The sequence below is a fragment of the Nomascus leucogenys genome, chromosome 22a (genome assembly GCF_006542625.1).
Source record: "Nomascus leucogenys isolate Asia chromosome 22a, Asia_NLE_v1, whole genome shotgun sequence".
Taxonomy (NCBI): domain Eukaryota; kingdom Metazoa; phylum Chordata; class Mammalia; order Primates; family Hylobatidae; genus Nomascus; species Nomascus leucogenys.
The window spans coordinates 42878866-42906455 of record NC_044402.1 but is presented as its reverse complement, the minus strand read 5'-3'; the positions used below and the strand labels follow the sequence as shown (position 1 = coordinate 42906455).

At 37.2% G+C, this 27590-nt stretch overlaps 1 pseudogene; it reads left to right on the top strand.

Moving 5' to 3' along the window:
• Window positions 1–27590, top strand: part of LOC100601371 — a 481171-nt pseudogene that overhangs the window by 213222 nt on the left and 240359 nt on the right.

The following is a 27590-nucleotide window of genomic DNA, read 5'->3' as shown; positions in this document are numbered from 1 at the left end:
CTGTTATCTCTCCCTTTGAAAACAGTGCTACTCACACCAACTTTGGAGTGATGATAGGTGCATATCTCCAAGCCACAGAGATAATAGATCTATTTATAAGTATATGATATGTGATATACAACATGTGATCTAGATATGAGTACATTTTATACTGCACTATATATCTGATAGCACATGAAGACACATCTATGAATGGTGCGAAAGATACAGTAAAATGTAAAACGGCATGACTACCCAGCAGAAGGCATTTACATTCAACTCTTTCACAAACCCTTCGTCACAGTGGCTGCTTAATATATGTTGTTATGAAAAACAATCACCTGAACAAATTTATTTACTGGTGTGTTTTGTATTGGCCTATATTAACTTCTGTTTAATACTGATAAAATAATCTGGGGAACCAAAGATGAGTTATAATTCTCTACCACTTATCTTCATGATAGTAGGAGTCTGAATCTTAGTATAAAATATTTTCCCCCTAGATTTTTATGATCTTATCTTCTTAGAGTATTTTTATATTAGTATTTGGTAGATATTATAATTTTTCTATGTGGACTTTTTAATTCAGTTGACATTTCATTTTTAAATTGCCCAATGTAGGCTCTGAAAATGACAGAACCCTATTTCAAGACCTTAGAGTTCATCATAAATTTATTCCTCCTTGATCACTTACAAGACCAAGATTTTTGGGGATTCATCACTACAGGCTATTTTAGGCTTTTCCTCTTTTATAGCATTCAAGGCTATTTCTATATTTTTTTACTGGGTTCTAGTCACAGTCTGGTATAATGTTAACCGATTGTTTTCCAGACTCAGTCTTTAGAGTCTCCTAAAGGGATTCAATAAGTCTTATTAGTGAAGGGGGAAAAAAAGTTTCTGAGCCAAAGTGTTCCGAGTTATTTAAGAAATAACAAAATGAAAATAAAACAAATGTTCATTAACATTGAAATATAAGAAAAAAATTAAATACAAAAAAGTATAAGTAAAAAATAAGTATAAAAAAGTAGTAAAACTTTTTACAATAATACACTTCCAAAATTTTACAATATTTTTGCATATTCTAATTTTCTGCATAAAACAAATGATATATTGTTGTACTAGTACTAATTACAACTGAGTTCACATTGTACAACAAGAAATGTAGTAATAGTTTTACATCTTTTTAAGCTTTAAAATATCTCTAGGATATATTTATTCCTTTCATTTTACATATAAAAATAAGGTAAAGAAACATTAAGAATATGGTGCAATATTATAAAGCTAGAAAATAGCAGAATGGATTTCCTATGCAGGTTTTGTGGTGTTTTGTTTTTTTGGTTTCTTTGACCCTGATGGCACACTTTTTAAGTGCATTACTGCTTATAGTAATACATTTACTGTGTATTATATTTGGAGTACAGTGTGCCCTGTCCAGAAAATATGATTCTCTGGTTATCCTCTCACACACTTTTTCCTATTCCTAGTAGGCAAAAAAGTCTCAGAATATTATGTTTTTCACTAAAGAGGGTACCCAAGTTCCTTGCAAAGTTACTCAAATAACAGGAGCTCAGGCTGACTGGTACAGTTTTTCTGTAAACTGGACATTAAAATAAAAGCACAGTGGGATTTTCTTAAAGCACTAATCTGTTCTTTTACAAAAATTATAAAGGCTTAAAAAGAGTCTATAAAAATCTTACCTTATGGTCAGACATTAAAATTGGATAAATATACCTACAAGCTTTTATTAAATTTGAGTTTAACATTAATGGCACACTAATATAAAGGTGAAATTTAGCTTATCTGGTATAAAATCATACAGGAAGCATTGTCAAATACAAAATGGTGTTTGGCTTTCTTTGGTCTAAAAACTAATAAAAATAGGTGCTAAAGAGAATTCAGAAGGAAAATGGATATTGTTAGACCACAGAGAAATGTTATCCAAGCCCTTTATAAGGGAGATCTTGTTCCAGCTGCATCAAGGGACCCATTGTGGGCCCCAAGCCATGTGTGACACAGCCCTCAGAGTTTATGGGTGCATAGGAATTTATACCCTGGCCAAACGGGTTACAGACAGTTGCTTAGTAAAAGATTACCCCTTGGGGGAAGGAGTCCAGGCTTAAGGCCATTCCAAAGTATCCAGAAAGATTACACACAGATGCCTACAATTGGTTGTCTAAAATATTTATTCATAATAGTAGATCACCTTACTCATTGGGTAGAAGCTATTCCCTTTTCAAGCACAACTGCTAATAATGTAGTCAAGGCATTAGTTGAAAATATTATACCCAGGTTAGGTTAATAGAAAACATTAATTCAGATAATAGGACTCATTTCACGGCACATGTCATTAAGAAATTATCCCAGGTATTGGATGTAACATGAGATTATCATACTCCCTGGCACCAATCTTCATTAGGGAAAGTAGAAAGGCCTATTACCCTGTTAAGGGTCTGAACTGATCCCCGAAAAGACATAGGCCTATCCCCTTAAGAGATGCTTTATGGATCACCTTATCTACATTCTACTACTGATCTTCCTACATTTGAAACCAAAGATCAGTTTCTCAGAAATTATATACTTGGTTTATCTTCCATTTTATCTTCCCTCAGAACTAAAGGTCTTTTAGCACAGGTACCACCTCTAGAGTTTCCAGTACACCAACATCAGCCTGGGGACCACGTCCCCATCAAAAGTTGGAGAGAAGGAAAGGCTGGAACTGGCCTGGGAAGGACCTTACCTAATACTCCTAACTACTGAAACCACAGCCCAAATAGCAGAAAAAGGATGGACCCATTACACCCAAGTCAAGAAAGTGCCACCCCCTCCAGAGTCATGGGCCATAGTCCCAGGGGAAAACCCTAACAAACTAAAGCTAAGAAAAATTTAACTTTCTTTCATCTATTCTATTACTCCTTCTTCTTTCCTCACTCTATTGCTGGCCACCTAGTTATTAATGTAACCAAGTCAATTTCACCTCAAACTATTACATTTGATGCTTGCCTTGCTACATCCTGTGGAGAATTTTTAAGTCAAAGACAGCTCTCCACTTCAGAAAAGTACCTCTGTCCTTCCTGGCTCTTCTCAGACTGGACATTAGTGAATTGGGATCATTTAGCCTGGGAAGATTTCAATGAGGACCCCAGCATCAGCTGGGAGTCTTGCCCCCCATAGACAGAGCTTTTATGTTGCAGTTGGTCTAACATTCTGTGGACCACTAAAGAGCAAGGATGGGCTGCCTCAACCAGTAGTTGTAATTTCCTAAAGCCATACATTCATTTCACTAAAGGAACAGCTTCACCTAGCTGTCAGCTAAACAAGTACAATCTAATAAAGGTTATTATACCAAACTCTCAAACTCTTCCCCTTCTCTAAGCTGGTTCCCTTCTTTAAGCCAGTTTTTATGGTATGAGGGATGAGGTTTCAGGAACAGACCCTATCAGATACTTTGAAATATGTTTCATTGATCCTCCACCACCTACGCCTTCCCCTAAACCTTCTTCCAAAATCTCTCACAATGAAAAGGTTTTTCCTTCTCCATCTAATGATAGGACCAAAGTAGATGCTGTAGAAGTAAATGATTTAAAACAAACTTTAGCAATAGAGACAGGATATCAAGATGCAAATGCCTGGTTGGAATGGATCAAATATTCTGTCTGCAGGTTAAATAAAAGCAATTGTTATGCTTGAGTGCATGGCAGGCCAGAGGCCCAGATTGACCCCTTTCCACTAGGGTGATCCTCCAGTCAAGCAGGCATGGGCTGCATGGTAGCTCTTTTCCAGGATTACACAGCCTGGGGTAACAAGTCATGTCAAGTTCTCTCTCTGCTATATCCTGAAGTTCAACACTCTGCAGGTCAGCCCCCAAAGGCCATCCAGCTTCCATCTCCCCACATTAATTTCACTTCTTGTCTCTCATGACAGGGAGGAAACAGCACTTCTTGAAGACCTGAAAGGATGCAGTGAGCTTAAGACTTTCCAAGAGCTTACCAATCAGTCAGCCCTTGTTCATCCCTGAGCAGATGTATGGTGGTATTGTGGTGGACCTTTACTGGACTCTCTGCCAAGTAACTGGAGTGGCATTTGTGCTCTAGTCCAGTTAGCTATCCTTTTCACCCTGGCATTTCATCAACCAGAGAGAGGAAAAATACAACATCGTAAAACAAGGGAAGCCCTTTATGAGTCTTCTGACTCTCACATTTATTTAGATGTAATTGGGGTCCCATGAGGAGTACCACATAAATTTAAAGCCAGAGATAAAATAGCTGCAGGATTTGAGTCAATATTTTGGAGGATGACAATGAATAAAACTGAAGATTGGATAAATTACATTTATTACAACCAACAGGGGTTTATTAACCACACTAGAGATGCTGTTAAAGGAATAGCTGAGCAATTAGGGCCTACTAGCCAGATGGCTTGGGAAAATAGAATAAGCTTAGGCATAATATTAGCAGAAAGAGGAGGAGTTTGAATCATGATTAAAACTCAATGTTGTACCTTCATCCCAAACACCACCACCCCTGATGGAAGTACAACAAAGGCATTGCAAGGTCTAACCGCCCTGTCCAATGAGTTAGCCAAAAACTCAGGAGTGAATGACCCCTTCACAGGGTGGCTAGAAAAATGGTTCAGTAAATGGAAAGGAATCATAGCCTCAATTCTTACTTCTCTTGCAGCTGTAGTAGGTGTACTCATTCTTGTCGAGTGTTGTGTCATACCATGCATCCATGGGCTAGTGCAAAGACTTATAGAAGCAGAATTTATGAAAACCTCCCTTAGCTCTCCTTCACCTTATTCAGATCAGCTTTTTCTTTTAGAGGATTAAGTTGAGCAGTAAAGCCAAGATATGTTAAAAAAGTTTGAAGAGGAAATACTATGAAAATTGAAAGGGGGAAAATTGTAGGATATCATAAATTCCTCCTCAAAGGTTTTAGCCTGTAAATTTTTAAGTACAATGAGTTCTGAGATCCTCTCCAAAGAACCAATCAGTATGTTCAGCTCCCCATTCTTTGCTCTTCATTTTAAAGTTGAATTTCCTTGTTCTTTATATCTCCTTGCCCCTAGTTTCAGTAAACAACCTCCTCCTGCCCTCTATCACCTGCTCTGACCTTAGTCAACCTTGTTCACCTGCTCTGATCTTAGTCATCCTTGGTCACCTGCTCTGTTCTTAGTCATCCTGAGTTCTGTAACTGTCATCACCTGTTCTGTAACTGTCCTTCCCACCAAACTACTCATCCTGCCACTCTGGCTTGTACCACTGTTCTCTTTAAAATAGCCAATCTGAATTAGCTCAGATGTGCAGTCCGACCCTAGCCAACAGGGGAATGACACAGCAGTAAGGGCTACCTATGTCAGGGATAAGAACCCCTTCCCCTCCCTTGTTCAAGTGTGCTCTCACTATTGCTCAATTCATGAGACACACTCTTCTATAGAAGTAAAATTGCCTTGCTGAGAAAATTCATGTTCAAGTGCTATTTCTTTTGCAGCACCAAAAATTTATTTCCAACACTCTCTTCTAGCTATTTTGTAATATACAGGCTACCATATATATGTGAATGGAATAGGAGATAATTGATCATATAGAGTAGCGATTGGCAAATTTCTTCTGTAACAGGCCAGATATTAAATATTTAGACTTTATGAAGTGCATATAGTCTCTGTTGCATATTGTTCCTTACTGTTGCAGTTTTTCTTTTTTACATCCCTTTAAAAATATAAAAACTCTTCTTAGCTTGTGGTCCATACATAAACAGACTATGAGTGAGATTTGGCCCATGGAGCCATAATTTGCCAACCCTGGCTATAGATAATCAATTATAGTAGGGGACACAGAAAGCAAGTAAACAAGCAAACAAACAATAAGTAAGTATTAAACTAACAAGAAACCATCACTACCTATAACATACAAATCACTCCCAAGGGATCCCTTGTAATACTATGGTGATCCTGTCTACTCTCCTCCCCCCAGAGAACCACTGGCCTACTTTTTGTCACTTTAGATTAGTTTGAATTTTGGAGAGTTTTAGAAAATTGAAATCATACACTAATTACTAATTTTTTAATCTGTTTTTCACTCTGTCTAATCATTCTTCAATTCATACATGGTCGTTACAGGAAAGGTGTCTGGATCTAGACTCCAAGAGAGGGTTCTTGGATCTTGTGCAAGAGAGAATTCAGAGTGAGTACATAGAATAAAGGGAAAGCAAGTTTATTAAGAAAGTAGAGGAATAAAAGAATGGCTACTACATAGACAGAGCCACCCTGAGGGCTGCTGGTTGCCCATTTTTATGGTTATTTCTTGAGTATATGCTAAATAAGTGGTGGATTATTCATGCCTCCCCTTTTTAGACCATATAAGGTAACCTCCTGATGTTGCCATGACATTTGTAAAGTGTCATGGTGCTAGCAGAAGTGTAGTAGTGAGGATAACCGGAAGTCACTCTTGTCACCATCTTGATTTTGGTGGGTTTTGGCTGACTTCTTTGCTGCAACCTCTTTTATCAGCAAGGTCTTTATGACTTGTATCTTGTGGCAACTTCCTATCTCATCCTGTGACTTAGAATGCCTTAACCTTCTGGAAATGCAGTCCAGTAGACCTCAGCCTTATTTTACCTAGCTCCTGTTTAAGATAGAGTTGCTCTGGTTCACACACCTCTGACATTTCCCCATCACTTTTATAAGAGAATCCTTAATACTAAGGGCTGCAAAGGGATGAAGATCCATCTTCCGAAACTTCTTCAGGCTGAATAGGGGTAATGATATTCTTGCCTAATTATTAGGGTCCCCTGTATTTGGGGTAGAGGGGAGCTCAGTCAGAAAGCATCAGTATGGTGAGGGCCATTCCTAACTCTGAGTTCTCACAAAAAGTGATATCTGGGAGATTAATAAGTATTTAATTTAAGGAAACATTGAATAAGTTTATCCTACATTCCTACACAGAGAGTACAACAGCAATATATTCCACAAGAATAAAGCAAAATAAGTAAAAATATCCAAAGTAAACTAAATTAGAAGGCTTTCTGTGAACTGGGCAATTGTTGGAACCAAGCTAATATGAGATTACTAGCCAATTCCAATATGTTCCCAGAATTAGAAACATTGATTCAGATTTTTACATTATCCATCCCTCTTGTTTCTTCTGAACAGCAGTCAGAGATCACTGGTTGGCTTAGAAGGATTCTTGTTAAAGGCTGGCCAAGAACTTAGCTATCAAAGTTTGGCAGTAAAGAAAATGAATTTGATTCCAAGGTTGCAGGGATTCTTACCAAACTGACTTAACAGGATTTTTCACTAAAACCTGGCTAGGTAAGTCAAGAGAGTAGGGTGTTGTGTCAAAAGAGAACAGCGGTGGCTATACTAGTATCAGAAAAATTCAGATTTAAATAAAAATGTTTACGAGAGACATAGAAGGACATTATATACTGATGAAAGATTAAATATAGTAAGAAGATATAACAATCATAAACGCTTACAAACCATCAAAATATTTGAAGCAAAAACTGAAATAATGGAAGGGAGAAATAAGCAATTCCACAATAACAGTTTAAGACTTCAATACTCTACTTTCAATATGGATAAAACAACCAGATAGAAGATAGGTAACGAAAATAGAGGACTTACAATAAACCAAATAGTTCTAACATATACAGAATATTTACCCAACAACAGCATACACATTCTTCTCAAGTGTATATGGGATATTTTCCAAGATAGAGAATATGTTAGGCCCAAATTAGGTCTCAGGAGATTTGAAAGATAGCTATCACACAAAATATCTTTTCTGAACACAATGAATTAAAGTTAGAAATCAATAACGGAAGTAAAACTGGAAAAGTGACAAAATTGTGGAAATTAAATACACTCTTAAACCATCAATTGATTAAAGAAGAAACCACAGTGGAAATTAGAAAATATTTAGAGACTAATGAAAATGACAACACAACATACCAAAACTAATGGGATACAGCAAAAGCAGTACTAAGGAGAAAATTTATAGTGATAAATGTATACATTCTAAAAACAAAAAGTTTTTTTTTCAAGCTGATTAGGGAAATTACATGCCAGCTCTTCTCAGAAAAATCAAAGTTACCAGTGAATGAACAAGTTTTGAATGGAAAGTATAGAGAAGTGAGGACGTGTTGGAGTGCCCACGGGAAGAAGCTGCAGCACAGAAGAAGAATGCAGTGACTCTGGCTGATATCAACCTCTGAGCAACTCAGAGCTCAGCCAAAAGAGTAAGTGGAAGTTGCTTCTTTCTACACCCCTCTGACAACCTGCCGAGTGCTAAATGGCTGGGGAGTCCCTTTGCTCTTGCTAGCCAGGGCAACACAATCAGTAATGATTAGAGAATTTCCTGGGAACACAGAACCAGTGGCCAGCTCGCACAGCCATACCCACTCTCCCCTTGGACCTGAACTGAGATGGTGGGCACCATACTGGTTGTGCACCAGTGTGTCACTTTCCTTCCCAAGGATCCTCTGCCCTTAAGTCACTGCACCACCAGAGCACCTGCAAATATACTCCACAATCTCCTCTGACTTGGCAAGCACAGGGGACCAGTGGGCGCCTGAGGAATTGTAGGTTCTCTGGAGATCTTACTCTCAGCACGGAGCCACCCTTTAAGGAGCCGGGGAGCACAGCCTGCCAAAGTACTCCCTGGGACAAAGGAAATACAGATGTGGCACCAACTGAGGAATGAGACAGCATCAATATCCAGGAATAATTATGAAGAAGAGGATTGTCTCCCACCTTTCATCCACTGTACACTCTTATGAATGCAGCAGCAGTTTATCCTGCCAGACCTGGTGAGTGTGCACTGAAAGAAAGTGATTCTTTGTGCTTTCAGCAGGTGTGGTGGATCCAGCCCTGCTAAAAATGAGACTGTGGCTGCTCTGGCTTTCACAAGGGGTGGGATCCAACTCCCCCTTCCAACACAGAGTGGCAGCACCCTGACAACAGAGGATAGACTACAAAGTTGTGTGTCCTGTACTGGAGGAAGAGGTTCTACCCTGACCCTCGTTATAGTGGTAGCCATCAGAGAGGCAGATCCATGGCCCACAAAGGCACTGTGGTGGGAACTAAAGGATGAAGATTTTACAAACAAGGTCATGAGACCTGTGACAGGGATATGATAGGGAAGTAGACTGCATTTCTGCTAGTTCAGGATGAAGAGCTGGTGCACCCCCCATCTCTTTCCTGGAGGTTTCAGAGCACTCCATCGTGATCTTTCCCTGCCACCCTCATCAGTACAAATTCATCCACTGGGTAGCAGCTTACCTGCCATATCATACTCCTAAGTGCTATATACTGGACTACAGCCTGAACTGCACCATCAAATAAAAAATACATGGCTATACCACACAATATCTGATAAAGCCACCACACAAAACATATCCACAACCAACATGTAGAGTCTTGCCCCCCAACCAAAAGCATTCAGAAACTAAGCCAAAAGATAATACATAACATCCACCACAGTTACACCCTCAAGGGAAAAAAAAATAAAGAGCCCCATCCAAACAATACAAATTCAAAAACAGAAAGCAACACTTTCCTCAGATGAGAAAAATCAGCATAAGAACTTCAGCAGCACAAAAAATCACAGTGTTTCAACATCTCCAAAGGATTGCACTAGCTCCTTAGCACTGAAACCTAACCAGATTGAAATGTCTGAAATGACAGATTTAAAAATTCTAAGTATGGGTTGTAAGGAAACTCGAGATTCAAGAGGATGTTGAAATCCAATAGGAAAAAAAAAACAGTAAAATGATTCAGGATATGAAAGAAGACATAGGTATATTAACAAAAACCCAAATAGAACTTCTGAAATTGAAAAATTTACTACAGGAATTTCAAAATACAATCAGAAGACTTAATTGCAGACTAGACAAGCAGAACAGAGAATGCCAGAGCTCAAAGACCATGTTTCAAATTAACTCAGTCAGACAAAAATGGAGAGAATTTAAAAAATGAACAAAGTCTTCAAGAAATATTATATGATATTATGTTAAACAACAAAAACCTATGACTTACTGGCATTCCTGAGAAAGAAGAAGAAAGAGTAAGCAAATTGGAAAACATATTTCAGGAAATAATTGAATAAAATTTCCCCAGTCTTGTTAGAGACATTGCCATCCAGACATAAGAAATTAAGAAAACTACTGAGAGATACTAAATAATATGACCATCCCCAAGGCAAATAGTCATCAGACTATTCATGATTAATGTGAAATAAAAAAAAAATCTCAAAGGAAGCTGGAGAAAAGGGCCAAATTACCCATAAAGGGAATACCATCAGACTAACGGTGGATATCTCAGCAGAAATCTTATAAACCAGAAGAGATTGGGGATCTATTTTTACCATTTTGAAAGAAAACATAAATGCCAATGAAGAATTATACATCCCACCAAACTAAGTTTTATAAACAAAGAACTAATCTATTGTCTAGACAACCAAATGCAAAGGGAATTTGTTACCACCAAATCAGTCCTACAAAAATTTTTAAAAGAGTTCTAAAAATGGAAATGAAAGAATGATACTTGTTATCATAAAAGCACACATAAGCATAAAGCTAAAAGACCCTATAAAGCAACTACACAATCAAGATTACAAAGAAACTACCTAATGACACTACAACAGAACAAACTCTTACATATAAATATTAACCTTGAATGTAAAGAGCTTAATTGCTCCATTTAAAAGATAGAGTGGCGAAGTGGATAAGAAAACAAGACACAACCTTCTGTTGCTTTCAAAAGACCCATCACACATGTAATGACACCAATAGGCTCAAAGTAAAGTGATGAAGAAAGATCTATCACACACATGGAGAAAGGGCAGGTGTCACTATTCTTTTTTTTTTTTTGTCTGAGATGGAGTTTCACTCTTGTTGCATAGGCTGGAGTACAATGGTGCGATCTTGGCTCACTGCAACCTCTACCTCCCGGGTTCAAGTGATTCTCCTGCCTCAGGCTCCTGAGTGGCTGGGATTACAGGCGCCCACCACCACACCCGGCTGATTTTTTTGTGTTTTTAGTACAGATGGGGATTCACCATGTTGGCCAGGCTGGTCTCAAACTCCTGACTTCAGGTGATCCACTCATCTCGGCCTCCCAAAGTGCTGAGATTACAAGCATGAGCCACCGCAGCCTGCCATGTCACTATTCTTGTATCACATAAAACAGACTTTAAACCAATAATAGTAACAAAGACAAAGAAGGGCATTATATAATAATAAAGGACTCAATTCAATAAGAAGATTTAAATATCCTGCATACATATGCATCCAACATCAGAGCACCCAGATTTATTAAAAAACTACTACTAGATGTAAGAAAAGATACAGATAGCCATGCAATACTGGTGGAGGGCTTCCACACACCACTGACAATATTAGACATACCATCAAGGCAGAAAACTCACAAAGAAATTCTTGACTTAAACTGTACACTTGACCAAATGGACTGAATAGACATCTACAGAATACTTCACCCCAAAACCACAGAGTATGCATTCTTCTCATCTATGCAGGGAACATTCTCTAAGATTGGTCACATGCTCAGTTATAAAGTAAGTCTTAATAAATTCAAAAAAATAAAAATCTTGCAAAGCATCTTCTGAGACAACAATGGAATAAAATTAGAAATCAATACCAAGAGAAAATCTCAAAACCACACAAATACATGGAAACTAAACAACTTGCTCCTGAATGACTGTCAGATAAACAAGGAAATTAAGGTAGAAATCAAAAAGTTCTTTGAAATAAATAAAATTTAAGACTTGACATACTAAAACCTCTAAGGAGTAGCGAAAGCAGTGTTACGAGGAAAGTTTATAGTGGTAAACTTCTACCATCAAGAAGACAGAGGCTGGGCACTGTAGCTCATGCCTGTAATCCTAGCACTTTGGGAGGCTGAGGCAGGCAGATCACCTGAAGTTAAGAGTTCCAGAGCGGCTTGGCCAACATGGTGAAACCCCATCTCTACTAAAAAAAAAAATACACAAAGTAGCCTGGCGTGGTGGCGGGCACCTGTAATCCCAGCTACTCGGGAGGCTGAAGCTGGAGAATAGCTTGAACCCAGGAGGTGGAGGTTGCAGTGAGCAGAGCTCGCACCATTGCATTCCAGCCTGGGTGAGAAGGGTAAAACTCCATCTGAAAAAAGAAAAAATAGAAGATAGAAAGATCACAAATAAATAACCTTTCCTTGCCTCTAAAGGGACTATAAAAATATGAACAAACTAAACAAACTTAGCAGAAAAAAATAGCTAAGATCGGAACAGAAGTCAATAAAATTCAGACCACAAAAAAATACAAAGAATCAGTAAAACAAAAAGTTGGTTATTTGAAAGGCTAAACAAGAATGATGGAGGATTAGCTAGGTTAATAAAGAAAAGAGAGAGAAGATCCAAATAAGCAAAATCAGAAATGACAAAGAAGACATTACAACTGATACTACAGAAATACAAAGGATCCCCAGAGATTACTATGAACATCTTTATGTGCACAAATTAGAAAATCTAGAGGAAATTGATACATTCCCGGAAATACACAGTGTTATAAGATTGAATAAGGAAGAAATGGAAAACCATAACAGACCAATAATAAGTTACAAAATTGAATCAGAAAAAAAAAATCCCTACCAACCAAGAAAATCTCTGGACCAGATGGATTCACAGCCAAATTCTACCAGACATAAAAAGAAGAGATGGTACTAATCCTAATAAAACTATTCCCCCAAATTGAGGAGGAGATATTCCTCCCTAACTCATTCTATGAAACCAATATTATTCTGATACCAAAATCTGTCAAGGACACAACAAAAAAAAAAGGAAAAGGAAACTATAGACCAATATCCCTGATGAACATAGATGCAAAAATGCTCAACAAAATGCTAGCAAACTGAATATAGCAGCACATCCAAAAGATAATTTATTATGATCAACTGGGCTTTATTCCTGGAATATAAGGAGAGTTCAACATATGAAAATCAATAGAGGTGATTTACCATATAAACAGAATTAAAAACAAAAACCATATGATCATCCTAATAGACACAAATAAAGCACTTGATAAAATTCAACATCCTTTCATGCTAAAAATCCTCAACAAACTAGGCATCAAAGAAATGTGATAAGAGCTACCTATCACAAAAGGAGAGCCAACATTATATTGAACAGGCAAAAGTTGAAAGAATTTTCCCAAAACTTGAAATAAGACAAGGATTTCCACTCTCATGATTCCTATTTAATAGAGTACTAAAAGTCCTAACTAGAACAAACAGGAAAGAGAAAGAAATAAAAGTCATCCAAATTAGAAAAAAAGTCAAATTATCTTTGTTCACTGATTACAATTCTACACCTAGAAAACACTGAAGATTTCTCCAGAATAATCCTAGATCTGATAAATAAGTTTAGTAAAGTTCAGTCAACATACAAAAATAAGTAGCCTTTATAAACACCAATAACATTCAAGCTGAGAACCAAAGCAAGAACATAATTTCATTTACTATAAGAAAAAAGAAAATACCTAGGAATATATTTAATCAAAGAGATGAAAGATTTTTACAAGGAGAACTTCCAAACACTGATGAAAGAAATTATAATTGACACAAACAAACGGAAAAACATTGCATGTTCATAAATTGGAAGAATCAATATAATTTAAATAGCCATACTGCCCAAAGCAATCAACAGATTTAACACAATTCCTATTAAATTACCAACATCGTTTTTTTCAGAATGAGAAAAAAAATCTTAAAATTCATACAGAATCAAAAAGAGCCCAAATAGCCAATGCAATTCTAAGCAAAAAAACAAGGCTGAAGGCATCACATTACCTGACTTTAAACTGTAATACAAGGCTCTAGTAACCAATACAGCCTGGTATTGGTAAAAAAAAATAGACATGTAGATCATGAGAAGAGAAGAGAGAACCCAGAAATAAAGCCTCACACCTATAACCAACTGATATTCATCAAACAACAAAAATTAACAATGGGGAAAGGACACCCTATTCAATAAATTGTGCTGAAATAACAGGCTAACCATATACAGAAGAATGAAACTGGACGATTACCTCTAACAATATACAAAAATCAAATCAATATGGATTAAATACTTAAATGTAAGACCTCAAAGAATAAAAATTCTAGGAGAAAGCCTAGGAAAATATCTTCGGGATATTGGCCTAGGCAAATAATTTATAACTCAGACCTCAAAAGCATATGCAACAAAAATAAAAATTGGCATCCCAGCACTTTGGAAGGCCAAGGCAGGTGGATCATCTGAGGTCAGGAGTTCAAGACCAGCCTGGCCAACATAGTGATACCCCATCTCTACTAAAAATACAAAAGTTAGCCAGGTGTGGTGGTGGCCACCTGTAGTCCCAGCTACTCAGGAGGCTGAGGCAGGAGAATCACTTGAACTTGGGATCAGAGGTTGCAGTGAGCCGAGATCGGGCCACTGCACTCCAGCCTGGGCAACAAAAGCAAAACTCTGTCTCTAAATAAATAAATAAATAAGTGGCAATTGTGACTTAATTATACTAAAGAGCTTCTGTACAGCAAAAGAAACTATCAAGAGTAAAAAGAAAATATACAAAATTGGATAAAATATTTGCAAACTATTCATCCAACAAAGGACTAATATCTAGAATCTATAAGGAAATTAAATGAATCAACAAGAAAAAAACAAAACTCATTAAAATCTGGGCAAATAAAGAGACATTGCTCAAAAAGAGGAAAACAAGTAGTCAACAAACATGAAAAATGCTGAACACCATGAATCATCAGAGAAATACAGTACAAAACCACAATGAGATTTCATCTCACACCAGTTACAATTGCTATTATTAAAAAGTCAAGAAACAACAGGTGTTGGCAAGAATGCAAAGGAAAGGGAACACTTATACAATGTTGGTGGGAATGTAAATTAGTTCAGCCACTGTGAAAAGCAGTATGTAGATTTCTCAAAGAACTAAAAACAAATATCATTTGACCCAGCATTAGATACCATTATTGGGTATCTACTCAAAAGAAAAGATATTGTTCTACCAAAAAGACACTTGCATTCCTATGTTTATCACAGCACTATTCACAATAGTAAAGTCAGAAAAGTCATAGTTTCACCCTAGGTGCCCATCAATGGTAGACTGGATAAAGAAGATGTACACAAACACCACTGAATATTATGTAGCCATAAAAAAGAATAAAATCCTGCCCATTGCTGCAACATGTGTATTAGTCCATTTTCATACTGCTGTAATGAACTACCTGAGACTGAGTAATTTACAAACAAAAGAGGTTTAATTGACTCACAGTTTCACATAGCCTCAGGAAACTTATAATTATGGTGGAAGGTGAAGGGGCAGTAAGCCACATTTTACATTCAGTCACTTCCCACCAGGTTCCTTCCATGACACATGGGGATTAGGGGAACTATAATTCAAGATGAGATTTGGGTAGGGACATAGCCAAACAATATCATTCTGCCCCTGGCCCCTCCCAAATCTCAGGTCCTTTTTACATTTCAAAACCAGTCATGACTTTCTAACCGTCTCCCAAAGTCTTCACTCATTCCAGCATTAACTAGGAAGGCCAAGTCCAAAGTCTCATCTGAGACAAAGCAAATTCCTTTTACCTATGAGCCTGTAAAATCAAAAGAAAGTTAGTTACTTCCTAGACACAATGGGGGTACAGACATTGGGTAAACAAAACCATTCAAAATGGGAGAAATTGGCCAAACAAAGGGGCTACAGGCCCCATGCAAGTCCAAAATCCAATAGTGCAGTCATTAAACCTCAAAGTTTCAAAATGATCTCCTTTGACTCCATGTCTCACATCTAGGTCATGCTGATGCAATAGGTGGGCTTCCATGGTCTTGGGCAGCTCTGCCCCTGTGGCTTTGCAGGGTGCAGCCTTCCTCCCAGCTGCTTTCATGAGCTGGCGTTGAGTGTCTGTAACTTCCAGGTGCATGGTGCAAACTGTCAGTGGAGCTACCATCCTGGGGACTGGAGGATGGTGGCCCTCTTCTCACAGCTCCATTAGGCAGTGCCACAGTGGGGACTCTGTGTGGGTGCTCCCACCTCACATTTCCCTTCTACATTGTCCTAGCAGAGGTTCTCCATGAGGGCCCCACACCTGCAGCAAACTTATGCCTGGACATTCAGGTATTTCCATACATCCTCTGAAATCTAGGAGGGGGTGCCCAAACCTTAGTTCTTGACTTCTGTGCACCCACAGGCTCAACACCACATGGAAGCCACCCAGACTTGGGGCTTATACCCTCTGAAGCAATAGCCTGAGCTGTACCTTGGACCCTTTTAGCCACAGCTGGAGCTGAAGCAGCTGGAATGCAGAGCACCATGTCCTGAGGCTGCATAGAGCAGAGGGGCCCTGCGCCCAGCTCAGAAAACAATTTTTCCCTGTTAGGCCTCTGGGCCTGTGATGGGAGGGTCTTCTGGGAAGGTCTCTGACATGCCCTGGAGACATTTTCCCCATTGTCTTGGGGATTAACATTCAGCTCATCATAACTTATGCAAATTTATGCAGCTGAGTTGAATTTCTCCTCTATCACGTCATCAGGCTGCAAATTTTCCAAACTTTTATGCTCTGCTTTTTCTTGAACACCTTGCTGCTTAGAAATTTCTTCAGTCAGATACCTTAAATAATCTCTCTCAAGTTCAATGTTTCACAGATCTCTAGGGCAGGGATGAAGTGCCAACAGTCTCTTTGCTAAAGCATAGCAAGAGTCACTTTTATTCCAGCTCCCAAAAAGTTCCTAATCTCTATCTGAGACCACCTTAGCCTGGCTTTCATTGTCCACATCACTATCAGCATTTTGGTCAAAGCCATTCAATATGTCTCTAATGTGAAAGGAAAATAAATTTTGGGGCCCCAAAATCACTAAGCTAAAGAAAAAAGTCAAGCTGGGAACTGCTTAGGGACGACCTGCCTCCCATTCTATTTAAAGTCACCCCTCTGCTCACTGAAATAAATGCATATCTGATTGCCTCCTTTGGAGAGGCTAATCAGAAACTCAAAAGAATGCAACCATTTGTCTCTTATCTACCTATGACCTGCAAGCCCCCTCCACATTTCCAGTCTTCTTGCCCTTGCTTCGAGTTGTCCTACCTTTCCAGAACAAACCAATGTTCATTTTGCACATTTTGATTGATGTCTCATGTCTCCCTAAAATGTATAAAACCAAACTGCCCTGACCACCTTGGGCACGTGTTGTTAGGACCTACTGACACACAGGCACACATAATCAACTTTGGCAAAATAAACTTTCTAAATTAACTGGGACCTGTCTCAGACTTTTGGGGTTCATACTAGGAAGTTCCAAACTTTACCACATCTTCCTGTCTTCTGAGCCCTCCAAGGCTCTAGAAAGTTCCATACTTTCCAATATTTTTCTGTCTTCTTCTGAGCCCTCCAAACTCTTCCAACCTCTGCCTGTTACCTAGTTCCAAAGTTGCTTCCACATTTTTGGGTATTTTTATAGCAGCACTCCATGCCTGGTACCAATTTACTATATTAGTTCATTTTCTCGGTGCTATGAAGAAATACCCAAGACTGGGTAATTTATAAAGAAAAGAGGTTTAATTGACTCACAGTTCCACATGGCTGGGGAGACCTCAGGAAAACAATCATGGTGGAAGGCACCTCTTCACAGGGTGGCAGGAGAGAGAATGAGTACCAGTAGGGGAAATGCTAGATGGTTAGAAAACCATGAGATCTCAGGAGAAAACTGTTCCCATGATTCAATCACTCCCCACTGGGTCCCTTCAATGACACGTGGGGGTTATGGGAACTCTAATTCAAGATGTGATTTGTTTGAGGACCCAGACAAACCATATCATACCCAAAAGAATATAAGTCATTCTACAATAAAGGCACATGCAAACATATGTTCATCACAGCATTATTCACAGCAAGGACATGGAATCAAACTAGATGTCCATCAACGGTGGATTGAAAGAAGGAAATGGGATACATATACACCACTGAAAACTATAAAGCCATAAGAAAGAATGAACTCATGTCCTTTGCAGCAACATGGATGGAGCTTGAAGCCATTATCCTAAATGAATTAATGTAGGAACAGAAAGCCAAAATCTGCACATACTCACCTATAAATAGCTAAACATTGAGTACACATGGACACACAGAAGGGAAATATAGATACTGGGGTTTACTTGAGGGTGGAGGGTGGGAGGAGAATGAGGATTTAAAAACTGCCTATATCGTTCTATAATCATTACGTGAGTGACAAAATAATCAGCCTACTAAATCCCCGTGACATCCAATTTACCCATGTAATAAAGATGTACATATAACCCCAAAACCAAAATAATCAGTCTACTAAATCCCCGTGACATCCAATTTACCCATGTAATAAAGATGTACATATAACCCCAAAACCAAAATAAATGTTGGAAGGAAATTAAAACTACCTATTGGAGATTATGTTTACTATTTGGGTGGTGGTTTTTACAGAAGCCCCAACCCCAGCATTACACAATATATCCATGTAACATACCTGTATATGTACTCCTTGAATCTAAAATTTAACAATATTACATTAAAAAATAAAACCCAGAAAGTTTTCAAATCAACAATATAACTTTACAACTTAAAGAACTTGAAAAAAATAAAACAAACTACACCTGAACCTAGCAGAAAGCAGGAAATAATACAAAGTAGAGATCACTGAAATAGAGAACATAAAACAATAGAAAAATTCAATGGAATCGAAAGTTGGTTATTTGAAAAGACAACAAAATTGGCAAACTTTAGCTAGATGAACTAACAAAAACAGAGAGAAATCTCAAATTACTAAATCCAGAAATAAAAATGAGAACAGCATATTACTACCAACTCTAGGGAAACAAAAAAGTATTATAAAAGAGTACTATGAATAATTGCATGCCAATAAAATGAAAAACCTAGACAAAATGTACAAATTTCTAGGAGTGCAAGACCCAGGGAGACTTAATAATGAAGAAATAAAAACTATGAAAATATCTATAACTACTAAGAAGATTGAATTAGTGATCAAAGTCTCCCAACAAGAGAAGCCTGGACATGGTGGCTTCACTAGTGAATTTTACTAACATTTTTTTCCTTTTATTATTATTATACTTTAAGTTTTAGGGTACATGTGCACAATGTGCAGGTTTGTTATATATGCATACATGTGCCATGTTGGTGTGCTGCACCCATTAACTCATCATTTAGCATTACATATATCGCCTAATGCTATCCCTCCCCCCTCCCCCACCCCACAACAGTCCCTGGTGTGTGATGTTCCCCTTCCTGTGTCCATGGGTTCTCATTGTTCAGTTCCCACCTATGAGTGAGAACACGCGGTGTTTGGTTTTTTGTCCTTGCGATAGTTTACTGAGAATGATGGTTTCCAGTTTCATCCATGTCCCTACAAAGGACATGAACTCATCATTTTTTATGGCTGCATAGTATTCCATGGTGTATATGTGCCACCTTTTCTTAATCCAGTCTATCATTGTTGGACATTTGGGTTGGTTCCAAGTCTTTGCTATTGTGAATAGTGCCACTATAAACATACGTGTGCATGTGTCCCTATAGCAGCATGATTTATAATCCTTTGGGTATATACCCAGTAATGGGATGGCTGGGTGAAATTGTATTTCTAGTTCTAGATCCCTGAGGAATCGCCACACTGACTTCCACAATGGTTGAAATAGTTTAAAGTCCCACCAACAGTGTAAAAGTGGTCCTATTTCTCCACATCCTCTCCAGCACCTGTTGTTTCCTGACTTTTGAATGATGGCCATTCTAACTGATGTGAGATGGTATCTCATTGTGGTTTTGATTTGCATTTTTCTGATGGCCATTCTAACTGATGTGAGATGGTATCTCATTGTGGTTTTGATTTGCATTTCTCTGATGGCCAGTGATGGTGAGCATTTTTTCATGTGTTTTTTGGCTGCATAAATGTCTTCTTTTGAGAAGTGTCTGTTCATGTCCTTTGCCCACTTTTTGATGGGGTTTTTTGTTTTATTCTTGTAAATTTGTTTGAGTTCATTGTAGATTCTGGATATTAGCCCTTTGTCAGGTGAGTAGGTTGCGAAAATTTTCTCCCTTTTTGTCGGTTGCCTGTTCACTCTGATGGTAGTTTCTTTTGCTGTGCAGAAGCTCTTTAGTTTAATTAGATCCCATTTGTCAATTTTGGCTTTTGTTGCCATTGCTTTTGGTGTTTCAGAGATGAAGTCCTTGCCCATGCCCATCTCCTGAATAGTATTGCCTAGGTTTTCTTCTGGGGTTTTTATGGTTTTAGGTCTAACATGTAAGTCTTTAATCCATCTTGAATTAATTTTTGTATAAGGTGTAAGGAAGGGATCCAGTTTCAGCTTTCTACATATGGCTAGACAGTTTTCCCAGCACCATTTATTAAATAGGGAATCCTTTCCCCATTGCTTACTTTTTTCAGGTTTGTCAAAGATCAGATGGTTGTAGATATGTGGCATTATTTCTGAGGGCTCTGTTCTGTTCCATTGATCTATATCTCTGTTTTGGTACCAGTACCATGCTGTTTTGGTTACTGTAGCCTTGTAGTATAGTTTGAAGTCAGGTAGTGTGATGCCTCCAGCTTTGTTCTTTTGGCTTAGGATCGACTGGGCAATGCGGGCTCTTTTTTGGTTTGATATGAACTTTAAGGTAGTTTTTTCCAATTCTGTGAAGAAAGTCATTGGTAGCTTGATGGGGGTGGCATTGAATCTATAAATTACCTTGGGCACTATGGCCATTTTCATGATATTGATTCTTCCTACCCATGAGCATGGAATGTTCTTCCATTTGTTTGTATCCTCTTTTATTTCATTGAGCAGTGGTTTGTAGTTCTCCTTGAAGAGGTCCTTCACTTCCCTTGTAAGTTGGATTCCTAGGTATTTTACTCTCTTTGAAGCAATTGTGAATAGGAGTTCACTCATGATTTGGCTCTCTGTTTGTCTGTTATTGGTGTATAAGAATGCTTGTGATTTCTGTACATTGATTTTGTATCCTGAGACTTTGCTGAAGTTGCTTATCAGCTTAAGGAGATTTTGAGCTGAGACAATGGGGTTTTCTAGATATACAATCATGTCATCTGCAAACAGGGACAATTTGACTTCCTCTTTTCCTAATTTCCTAATTTCCTTTATTTCCTTCTCCTGCCTGATTGCCCTGGCCAGAACTTCAAACACTATGTTGAATAGGAGTGGTGAGAGAGGGCACCCCTGTCTTGTGCCAGTTTTCAAAGGGAATGCTTCCAGTTTTTGTCCATTCAGTATGATATTGGCTGTGGGTTTGTCATAGATGGCTCTGATTATTTTGAGATACGTCCCATCGATACCTAATTTATTGAGAGTTTTTAGCACGAAGGGTTGTTGAATTTTGTCAAAGGTCTTTTCTGCATCTATTGAGATAATCATATGGTTTTTGTCTTTGGTTCTGTTTATATGCTGGATTACATTTATTGATTTGCGTATGTTGAACCAGCCTTGCATCCCAGGGATGAAGCCCACTTGATCATGGTGGATAAGCTTTTTGATGTGCTGCTGGATTTGGTTTGCCAGTATTTTATTGAGGATTTTTGCATCGATGTTCATCAGGGATATTGGTCTAAAATTCTCTTTTTTGGTTGTGTCTCTGCCAGGCTTTGGCATCAGGATGATGCTGGCCTCATGAAATATGTTAGGGAGGATTCCCTCTTTTTCTATTGATTGGAATAGTTTCAGAAGGAATGGTACCAACTCCTCTTTGTACCTCTGGTAGAATTCGGCTGTGAATCCATCTGGTCCTGGACTTTTTTTGGTTGGTAAGCTATTGATTGTTGCCACAATTTCAGAGCCTGTTATTGGTCTATTCAGAGATTCAACTTCTTCCTGGTTTAGTCTTGGGAGGGTGTATGTGTCGAGGAATTTATCCATTTCTTCTAGATTTTCTAGTTTATTTGCATAGAGGTGTTTGTAGTATTCTCTGATGGTAGATTGTATTTCTGTGGGGTCGGTGGTGATACCCCTTTATCATTTTTTATTGCATCTATGTGATTCTTCTCTCTTTTCTTCTTTATTAGTCTTGCTAGCGGTCTATCAATTTTGTTGTTCTTTTCAAAAAACCAGCTCCTGGATTCATTAATTTTTTGAAGAGTTTCTTGTGTCTCTACTTCCTTTAGTTCTGCTCTGATCTTAGTTATTTCTAGCCTTCTGCTAGCTTTTGAATGTGTTTGCTCTTGCTTTTCTAGTTCTTTTAATTGTGATGTTAGGGTGTCAATTTTGGATCTTTCCTGCTTTCTCTTGTGGGCATTTAGTGCTGTAAATTTCCCTCTACACACTGCTTTGAATGTGTCTCAGAGATTCCGGTATGTTGTGTCTTTGTTCTCCTTGGTTTCAAAGAATATCTTTATTTCTGCCTTCATTTTGTTATGTGCCCAGTAGTCATTCAGGAGCAGGTTGTGCAGTTGACATGTAGTTGAATGGTTTTGAGTGAGTTTCTTAATCCTGAGTTTTAGTTTGTTTGCACTGTGGTCTGAGAGACAGTTTGTTATAATTTCTGTCTTTTACATTTGCTGAGGAGTGCTTTACTACCAACTGTGTGGTCAATTTTGGAAAAGGTGTGGTGTGGTGCTGAAAAAAATGTATATTCTGTTGATTTGGGGTGGAGAGTTCTGTAGATGTCTATTAGGTCCACTTGGTGCAGAGCTGAGTTCAACTCCTGGGTATCCTTGTTAAATTTCTGTCTCATTGATCTGTCTAATGTTGACAGTAGGGTGTTAAAGTCTCCCATTATTATTGTGTGGGAGTCTAAGTCTCTTTGTAGGTCACTCAGGACTTGCTTTATGAATCTCCTTCTTTGTCTCTTTTGATCTTTGTTGGTTTAAAGTCTGTTTTATCAGAGACTAGGATTGCAACCCCTGCCTTTTTTTGTTTTCCATTTGCTTGGTAGATCTTCCTCCATCCCTTTATTTTGAGCCTATGTGTGTCTCTGAAGGTGAGATGGGTTTCCTGAATACAGCACACTGACGGGTCTTGACTCTTTATCCAATTTGCTAGTCTGTGTCTTTTAGTTAGAGCATTTAGCCCACTTACATTTAAAGTTAATATTGTTATGTGTGAATTTGATCCTGTCATTATGATGTTAGCTGGTTATTTTGCTCGCTAGTTGATGCAGTTTCTTCCTAGCCTTGATGGTCTTTACATTTTGGCATGTTTTTGCAGTGGCTGATACCGGTTTTTTCCTTTCCATGTTTAGTGCTTCCTTCAGGAGCTCTTTTAGGGCAGGCCTTCCCCCCACTAACATTTAAGGAAGAATTATTTGCACCCATTCTCTTCAAAATTTTTTCAAAAAATTTAAGAGGAGGGAATACTTCCTAGTTTATTCTGTGAGAGCAGTATCACCTTGATACCAAAGCCGGACAAAAAAGCTACAGGAAAAGAAAATGATAGGCCAATGTCACTTCTTAACACTGTTGCAAAATCCTCAACAAAATACTAGCAAACTGAATTCAATAGCACATGAAATAGATTATATACTATGACCAAGTGGTGTTTATTGCTACTATACAAAGATGTTTTAACACAAAAAATCAGTGTAATATATCCCTTTGCATTAGCAGATTAAGCGGGAAAACAATTGATACAGAAAATCATCTGAAAAAATTTCACATCTTTTCATGATAAAGCACTTAACACTAGGAATAGAAGGAAACTACCTCAATACAAATTAACAGGATACAAAAGTTATCACATAACAATTGTATTTCTATACACTAACAATGAACAGTCAAAAAAGAAAATTAAGAATATATATTATATATCTCTTTATATATAGAGAAAGAGAGAGTGAGATGAGAAAGATGACAGAGAGAGAGAGAGAAAGGGAGAGAAAGAGGAGATTTATTAGGGGAAATTGGCTCACTGATTATGAAAGCTGAGAATTCCTCCACCTGCACCCTCAGCTTCTCGGAAGGTACCTGTTCACATTGAGGGAGGATATTCCCTACTCAGTTTCCCGACTCTCACAGCAATCTCCTACATAAACTCCTTTACAGACACACCTTGGGCAGCCCAATCATTCTAATCAAGTGCCAAAACCACCTGGATTTCCATTCCAGCAGAAGGAGGACAGGTTCAGTGCCTACTGAAGCATTGAGAATAACTAATACAATGATTGAGACTAAATAATGCTTTATCAAATATCTGGGTATAGAAATACAATTGTATTAATTGTGGTTAATTTGCAGATCCTTGATAAGTAATGATGCTGAACTTTCTTAGTGATATCATTTAGTAAACAGAAGTTCTGAATTTTTGTGAAGCCTAGTGTGGTAGTTGATTTTAAGTTACAAATGGACTGCATTAAGAACTTCTGTTTACTAAATGATATCACTAAGAAAGTGAAAAGGTAAGCCACAGATAATATTAGATAATTGTAATACAAATAACAAACAAAGGAGTTGTTTATATCATATATAACGGATTCCTATAGGTCAGTAAGAAAATGCAAATGACTCAACAATTGAGCAAACAAATTGAATGGACCGTTCATGAAAAAGATTTTCAAATAGAAAATAAACATATGAGATGTTCAGCATCATTACTTATCAAGGATATGCAAATTAACCGCAGTTAGTACCCAGCACAGTGACTAAATTATTTTTCTTTTTAAAGGTAGATATTGAGGAGAATATGGAGCAATGTAAACTTTGTTACAACAGTGGTGGTATTGTAAATTGATACAACTGTATCTGAAGAATGTTTTACAGTTTCTTATCAAATTAGATATACATCTACTTTAGGATTGAAAAGTTACACTCCTAGTGTACATCCATCAGAAATGAATGTAATGTCCATCAAAATATGTACAGGAATGTTCATAAAAGCTTTTTTTGTATTAGCCAAAAATGAGAAACTACCCAAATGTCCAGCAACAGTAGAATGTATAAACAAATTGTAGTATGCTTAAATAATGGAAGAAATAATAAAGATTGTTAATAATAAAAATGTACAATGATACACGCAATAACTAGAATAAATTTCAGTCATAATGTCAAATCAAAGAAATAAACACACATAGAAAGGGTATATATTTTATAATCCCATTTATACAAAGTTCAAACACAGGCAAAATTAATCAAAGGCAATAGAGGTTATAAAAGAGGTTAGCTTTAGGCTTTTGTTGGGAGGAGTGAGGAAGTCATCTGAGGCATTGTTAAAGTTCTGAATCCATCTGGTTGGAAGTTTACATAAGCAAAAATTCAATCAGCTGTAAATTTAGGTTTGCAGTAAATGTTTCAAACACTTGCATTGTTTAATATTCTTGAAATCTAGAGAATTTTCATACATTAATAAAGAAAATATGGTAAACATTCAGAAATTAAAGTGACAAACAAACACGCAATTTTTAGAATTAAAAGATGTGTGACTAATAAAAATCTGAAAAGATGTTCATTCACAGTGCTGCTGAGGCAAATGCAAACTAAAATGTACTATCATTATTACACTTCAAATTTGAAAAATTATAATTAAAATTGAAGAATGATGTTATCTAGTGTAGGAAAGAATATGAAAATAGCATCACACACATGGCTCATGGAAGTATACATTACTACAGTTTTTTGGGGGAGAAATACGTGTCCACGTTTGTCTCAGAAATTTTACTTTCAGCCTCTGTCTCTTACATATACTGAATAGCAGTCTGAAGAAATATGAACAAATTGTTTACTGTAGAATTTTTTATTATAATGATAAAATAGTAGATGATCTACATGTCCATTGATAGAATATTTTATTATAACATACCATATTTGATGATTTTATTATCATATATCAGTTAAAAACTAATTAGAACTATAGCCAGGAGTGGTGGCATGGGCCTGTAATCCCAGCTACTCAGGAGGCTGAGGCAGGAGAATTGCTTGAACCCGGGAGGTGGAGGTTGCAGTGAGCCAAGATGGGGCCACTGCACTCCAGCCTGGGGGACAGAGACTCCATCTAAAAAAAATTATTAATAATAATTAGAGCTGAATATAGCACATGAAATCACATCCAGAATATATTACTGTATAGAGGAAAGCCTTTCTCGCTCTTTCTCTTCCCTCTCTCTTCCCCTCTCAGTGGTATAGAGGCAGAAGTAGAAGAAAGTGAAAACTTTTATATTTACTTAAGACATTTTTGTAATATTAAACAAAATTAAATCAAATCTAAAGTCAATAATTCTGATTAGAAAAGGTACTCCAGATAAAGCAGTACAAGCAAAGGTGTACTGGTAGAAGAAATGCAAGGCCCCTGAAGCCAAAGTTTCCTTAATGTCTCATCATCCTTTCCACTAACCTCAGCCGTATTGGCCAGGAGGACCCTTACCTCTCTACAAAATCCAGCTGACATTATTACAACTCTCATGCCTTCTTTTCCCCTTCTATTAATTGCTTTCTACCCTCACATCCCACTATCACTCAACACATATATTTTTATGTTTCCTAATTTCTGACAAAGGGTTGATTAAAAATTTTTAATGATTTCCTTTGTGATTTGACTGTGAGTAGCTGAATCTTGAAATCCCTAAAGATCAAAATTTCCTAATGGTGGCCAGTGTAACCAGGGGTTTTCATCTTAATTCATTAATTTTCTTGGTCAATAATAACTAGGATGGTTGTATACTGTTAGTGTGCCAGGAGTCCATCACTGCAGGACCTAAGAATTTACAGACAAGAAGGTATGTAATTTGACTTAAAATCTATTATACTGACAGCCTTTCTTCATGCTCCTGTCATAAGGACCCACCTGCAGAATTAGTATTCAATGCTAATTGTGCTCTTTTTCAATATAATATTGTCTATGCAATGTTATATTGTGTAAATCAAACAATGCATTTTTGAAAGGTTTTAAGAGTATATGGTTAGCAAAATTAACAATCTTTGCTTCTGGGAATTGGGAAGATAATTATTTTCTTCATGTTTTTCATGATTCTGAAACAGATTATTTGATGTTATATCTAGACAACTTTTACTCTCAAAACAAGTTAAATGGATTATAATTAAGAGAAATTATTACCTGAAAATTAAGTAAAAGGTTAAGTAATAAGTTGCAGAAAGAGAAAAAAATCCATTTTTTGGATTTTTATATATAAGAATAAAATGTCATAAACCCTACAGATATGCATAGGAACTCTCAGTAGGTAAGAAGAAAGTCTCAATTGTTAAGGTGAATTTTTATAAATATTTTATTGCCTTTACATGTAGTCTAGTGTCTTATATAATTTAACTTTTCTGTGTATATAGATTGTATCATATTTTAAGTATAGTTTTCTGTCCTGTTTTTTCTTTTATTATGTGACCATTTTCTAAAGTTAATATTTTTTAAACATCAGTTTAACAAAATAATACTTAAATTTGGAAGTTTTACCTCATAGTGTCTTGATATTTTTAACTGTTAGCATGTAATTGATGTAATCTTTATAGTTACATAATTGCCTTAAATAAGGAATATGTAAATTTTATTTTTAAGCTAACCTTTAGTTTAAAATTAATTTTATTTTTAATATTTTTATCCTCATTGATTTGCCTAAATGAAAGTATACCATTTACAGATTTAACA